The sequence below is a fragment of the Mastacembelus armatus genome, chromosome 2 (assembly GCF_900324485.2).
Source record: "Mastacembelus armatus chromosome 2, fMasArm1.2, whole genome shotgun sequence".
Taxonomy (NCBI): Eukaryota; Metazoa; Chordata; class Actinopteri; order Synbranchiformes; family Mastacembelidae; genus Mastacembelus; species Mastacembelus armatus.
This window is the reverse complement of record NC_046634.1, coordinates 10,678,417-10,684,982: the sequence shown is the minus strand read 5'-3', so window position 1 is coordinate 10,684,982 and position 6,566 is coordinate 10,678,417.

Genomic DNA, 6,566 nt, shown 5'->3' with positions numbered 1-6,566 from the left:
ATGGAGGGAAGCTGCAGCTAGAAGCTCATCAGGTGCCACAACGAGGGCGAGGCCAAGAAACTAGAACGAGATGAAAGGAGCCAAAATCCAGCTGCAAGAAAGTTCCTTTCCTGAGACTGAAAGGCAGCAGACGACCCTCGAGCCAACAGTCTACAACATCTCATCACTGTGCACGTCTGGTACCAACAATGGCAGCGATTTGTTTCCCCACATTCTTCTTTAAGAGTCCAATCAAGTCAAACCACTTCCTGTATTACCAAAAAAAGCTAACACAGCAATGAAAGCGTCCACAGACCTACTGCTCCATGTGGTGAGTCCAAGACTGTGCGCACCATATAAAGTTCAAAGTTCATCTGCACTACATGCAACTGAAATGATTATTATATTAAAACGTGGACACGCTGATCTGATCAGTGCAGAAACCACAGCCCTGAACTCGTTAGTGTCAAAACCAACAAGTGTGGACGTGTCGCTGCCCAGAGTCGACACTGCAGCAGAAAACCTCAAACAGCAGCTCAGACCAAGACGTTCACAGCCTGAGGCACTGAGCTCCAACTGAGCTCCGCTAATTAGGCTCATTTAGAAAACAAGTCCATTTACCAATTAGCACTAATGGAAAACAACCACACAGCTTCTGCTTCATTCAATCTGCCACGAATGAGAACAACCACCTTGTGTTTCTTTTCCTCTCTTCATCAGTCTCCTGAGTTTGAGCTACAGGGAGTCCAGCCACATTCCCTTAATTAGAATTTGTTTTAGACCTAAACCAATGCAAACATCATAAAGCTGCAGTGAAAGTTTTGGACAGAAGGAAACAACACAGAGAAAGTTGGATTCTTCATAACAAGCTGATGTTTTTCAGGCCTACAAGGGGAAAGTTGAAGCTTCCTGTTTGACTCCAACGTTTGGCACCGACTCTCAGGCTGCACTGACATTTTCTACAACGTGACTCCGCCCTCAGCTCGTGAGCCAATCAAACGTCTGCTCCTGTGGGTCCGGTGTGGATCCAGCACCCACACATCACCTGCGTCGTATCACGGTGATGAGCAGAGAAGCTTACGTAACCTCCACGGTCCTGCAGGGGAAAAGCGCTGCACAAAGCCGCCTTTGTCTGCCCTCAGGCCTGCCAGCAGTGCTGCTGAAACGCTCTGCACAGACCCGAACACTCTGCCCTTCACTTGTCCATCCATCAGGTTTAATCATACAGAATCAAAATAAGGAGGAGTCCTCCCTGTTTGTAATGAAGGGATCTCAACACAGTGATTCATGTGAAAAGAAGCATTGAATCAATCTATTTAATGATCCCTGACTGATCATCTGGGATCATCTGGACTGCATTTGTTTTTTTTTTTTTCTTTCAGCCTCTCCGAGTCTCAGTGGTTTCCATGGTCCTGCTTCCTGAACTTAAAATCCATAGAAGTTGTCAGTGCATCATGTGCAGAGCTGCTGCTACGCATGAAGCTTCACACAAAGTAAAGCAGAGATTAGACTGAAAGCTGAGCCAACACACATCACTGACCAACGCAGACTGTCGCCTGCACAGACAGAACAGGATCACCGAGCTGAGCGGGTCCAGGGCCGGTTCTGGCACACAAACCAAACTGAGAACGTGAAGTTGTAATTTTAAGGTTTTAGTGCTGCTGAAGCCAAAGCAGCTCCACCCAGTGACATCTCCACCTGGACACTAACTGAGAGCTCCCGCCCCTCGAGGACGTGCCACTCAGGCCCTCAGACCCTCAGGTGGGTGCTGGGTAATGACGTAATCACCAGAGTGATTGCCGGGCATTTCTTTCCTTGAATGGATTCCCGGAGACCCGTGTGGCGTCTGCGGGACTGTGGCCAAGGAGTGTGTGGAGCCTCAGGCTGCTGTCAGGAGGGTGGAGGGGCTTCATGTGAAATGGCAGAGCAGCCAGAAAGAGGAAAGTTTCAAAACACAAAGAGGTCTTTAGTCTTGGACTGTGCAGCGTTCGGGAGCTGCTGGGAAACTGGCAGAGACATGAAGGAAACGATGACGGAGAGGTCCAGTGCCTGAGAGGACTCAGGGTTTGAGGTTTACCAAACTTATTTGGAGTAGAAACCGAAGGCAAATGCTAAAATATCAACACAAACCGCTGTAAACATCCATCACCGTTCACACACGCTGCAGTTTCCTGAACAATGAAGACACATTATCGGAGCTCCAGATGGAGCGGTTTAAAAAGTCCGGATTAACCCGCTTGTCCGACTCCCTTCAGGTACGGTGTGAGTTACTGATGATGGATAAACTGCACTTCTGTGCAGTTCCAGGCCTCCTGTGCCTCATACCAAACGGATGGTGGAGTGTGAACCTGTCCACTGTCTCACCTGGTCCCTGTTCATTTTCTGGCTTTCTGCCAACTCAGTCCTGGTCTCTGTTGGTCCATCTGCGCTGCCGACCAAAGGCAAAGAGAACCAACAAACGGAGACCTTAAAGCATGATTCTGGCTGCATGTCGTGTTGCTGCAGCCCGTCCACACATTTTGACTCCGCTCCCTGGATCTGGATGTTTGGTGCTTCCCAATGAGTGAGAGTTTGTTCCAAAGCTCCAGTTCACTGTCTGTAAATGTTTGAACTCAAAGTAAATACAACAGCATCACAATATTGCAGTGAACTGACCCATCACAACCTGACAGGCGTGGAGCAGGTCATAAAGAATAACAGTTATTCCTTTTTAGTGTTGAGAGACCTGGAGCTCCCTAAAGAGCCTAAAATCAATGATTTCAATGAAATGACACTATTTTCCTTGACACACATGAAGACTGGAGGAAGGAAGACCAGTAACATCAGGGCTGAAGAAGTTTTATGTCCTCATAGCTCAGCTTCCTAAATAAATTTGGACTCCTGCTAAACCCAGAGGAGGCTCTAATGTGGAAGAGCAGACCTCTAATTCCATGTTCGGATCTTACAGAGTTATAAATCAGCTCCGACTCCATCAATCACGCAGGACACTTGTGTGCTTCTTCCACTCTGGACGGACTTCGCTGGGAAACGTCAGTCACAGTTTCTGCTCCTTCTGTTTTTTGCCTCGACACGCGTTCATGAGGTCGTTCGAAGCCGAATGCAGCTCAGCCTCCTCAATATAAAGCTACAGAACCTTTATTAGACCACACTGAACCTTCAGCTGGTGTGTTTCACATCACGTCCCTCCGCTTTAAGATCGGCACAAAACACCTGCAGCTCATTGCTCTATGAGAAACCTGCTGAGCTCAATGACCCCCATCATTTCTACCTGTAGCTTTCATGTGTTCAGCTGCACTCAGCTACAGGAACAACTGAACGACCTTTAAGACGTTGTCAAACTACTGTTCTAAAGTGAGGAATGGATTTTACAGATTAAAGACAGGCACTGCCTTGGTCTGGTACAGAGGTCAGGTTTTTCCCTCCATTAAAGCTGCCCAGGAGCGAGTCCTGAGCGTGAAGGGAAGTGACAGCCTCCTGAAGGACTGTGGACCATGAACCGGGACCCGCTGCCCAGCCGAGAGCTCATCACACCCTGCTCTCCTCTGGTCCTTCTCCCGTGCTGCTCAGCTGCTGCCTGATGAGGAAAGTGTTTGCAGATGTCGCCTGGGCGGGCCAACGCCACCATGTCAGCTCCCCCACTTGGAACGGCTCAGGTTTGGAAAGCAGAGTGGAGAAGAGGATGGTTTATTTTCCATGCCAGCTTACATGTGAGGCCCACAGAGGAGAGAGGCAGCTCAGACCAACATACTCCTCCTCTTCACACAGTCCAGGAAATCCCCCAGAACTCCACCAACACTGGGTTCCTCACTCATTTTACTGGTCCCCTTGACCGGATGTGCTGGGAGTTCAAGTGTCTAAAAACAATAAAAAGCGTGCACACACGTTGACTTCATGTCGGCACTGATGGATCGTCCCTGCGGAGCCTGCCTGGAAGGAAGGAAAACTTCTGATCTAAAAACCTGAGCAGCATTTGGAAAACGTGCAGTAGTTTGTACTTTATTAGACTTTGGGGCAAAACGTGTAGCATCATGTCCTTAAGACCCCAGTGCCTTGATCTACTACAAGAAATAGTTTGAAGCTCCACTGCAGGATCAGCAACTTCTAACCAACCCTGCAGGGAATTGGAGGCATGCTAACAATGCTAACAGTGCTAATGCTCTCACAACCTTTTCTGCAGACTGAATGTTTCTGAGCAGCACGGCAGGAAAGGCTGAAGCATCACACAGTCCTGCACTCAGACTTACTGCAGGAAGGTCTGACTCTACCAAGAGATTCCACTGAAAGTCCAAAAAGTCCAGCAGGACTCTAGACCAGCTTCTGTTTAACAAACTGCAGATTTAACAAACTCATGCTCTGCTGTTCCAACTCTGTCATTTCATAACTTGTTTTCACTTTCTCTTCTCAGTCTCTCTAGGAAAACCTGACACTCACCAGGGGAACTAACGAATCACTGCTGTACAAACAAACAGGATGACACCTTGAATGAACATGGCCCCTGAGCAGCGACTGGAAATTAAATGAATTACCAACGAAAAACTGCAGCAGATGTTATTGTCAAAAACATGTTGAGTCTCCAGACTAGTCCGAGGTTTAACAAACCACAGTTCAGCATTTGTTTCTGTGAAACATCACATCTTCCAACTGAAAACAACCTGCCTGCTCACCTGAGTTAGCCACAGCCTCTGCATCACCTGAGTTAGCCACAGCCTGCTCACCTGAGTTAGCCACAGCCTCTGCATCACCTGAGTTAGCCACAGCCTCTGCATCACCTGAGTTAGCCACAGCCTGCTCACCTGAGTTAGCCACAGCCTGCTCACCTGAGTTAGCCACAGCCTCTGCTCACCTGAGTTAGCCACAGCCTCTGCTCACCTGAGTTAGCCACAGCCTGCTCACCTGAGTTAGCCACAGCCTGCTCACCTGAGTTAGCCACAGTCTCTGCTCACCTGAGTTAGCCACAGCCTCTGCTCACCTGAGTTAGCCACAGCCTCTGCTCACCTGAGTTAGCCACAGCCTCTGCTCACCTGAGTTAGCCACAGCCTGCTCACCTGAGTTAGCCACAGCCTGCTCACCTGAGTTAGCCACAGTCTCTGCTCACCTGAGTTAGCCACAGCCTCTGCATCACCTGAGTTAGCCACAGCCTGCTCACCTGAGTTAGCCACAGCCTCTGCATCACCTGAGTTAGCCACAGCCTGCTCACCTGAGTTAGCCACAGCCTGCTCACCTGAGTTAGCCACAGCCTCTGCTCACCTGAGTTAGCCACAGCCTGCTCACCTGAGTTAGCCACAGCCTCTGCTCACCTGAGTTAGCCACAGCCTCTGCTCACCTGAGTTAGCCACAGCCTGCTCACCTGAGTTAGCCACAGCCTCTGCTCACCTGAGTTAGCCACAGCCTCTGATCACCTGAGTTAGCCACAGCCTGCTCACCTGAGTTAGCCACAGCCTCTGATCACCTGAGTTAGCCACAGCCTCTGATCACCTGAGTTAGCCACAGCCTCTGATCACCTGAGTTAGCCACAGCCTTTCTGTTCTGAGAGTAAAGTCAACAAACCTAATAAATGACTGTAAAAATCTAAAACTCAGTGTTTTGCCAAAACTATCACAACTTTCCTCTCAGTCAATGTTAAAAAGGAACAAACTGACTGTTGCTCAGCTGATGAACTTGATGGAATTCTGCAGCTCAAGTCATTAAACTCTGACCTTTGACCTCTGCTGTCGTCCTCATTAAAGCTCCTGACAGCTTCAGACATTCCAGATGTCACCTGCAGTTTGAAGTGACGTCAAACCCCGAGCTCTGCTCCTGTCTAGCACATGAAACTCAACCTGCCTCCCATTAGATGAAACTCGAAGCCGCAAGAAGAAAAAAAACTTCACTGATGTTTGGAAGTTACGCAACCGACGCTAAAAGGCCCTGACAGGAAGGTGGGCCGAGCCTGAAAACAGAATGAGGGGGAAACAATCACAGGGGCGCTTGTTCTCACTGAGAACTGTGTTTCCCATTAAACCCCCACTCAGCCAAGTCCAGATACTTTCCAGTCGCTGTAAGGTAACTTTTCATAGAGCACCTGCCCATCCAAGCACCGCCGTGGACCTCGGATCAGCCCGGTGCCTTTGCTTCACAGCCAAACTGTCGTTTAGTTTAGTTAAACGCTCTGACGTCGGCCTTCCTCCTCCTGAAGTGAACCATTACCACAGCGTTCGAGCACAGCAGCCAGCTCACGTAGCACATTGAGGTAAAAAAAAACACCTGACGGTTTCAAGTCCCAGCCCAGAGCTCCTGCAGCATTCAGACCTGAACTTCAGCCTCCGTTTCAGCTTTTTACTTCAATGAAACGTTTTAATCTAATTACCATTTGTCCCATTGGAGAACAGAGAATCTAAACTCCTCTTACTCAGTCCGTCGGGTCCCAAACCCCCAGCTCCCTGATCTTTCTCAAGAATCACCTAATCCTACGTTATCAGAGATTACCCTGTCCAGGACCCAGTCCTCACCTGTCCAACACCTACTTCTCACCTCCATTACAGCTGCTACTGTCATAGAATATGTTTCCATTATTTATTTCAGCCAACAGAACAAGAGGACTTTGGTCA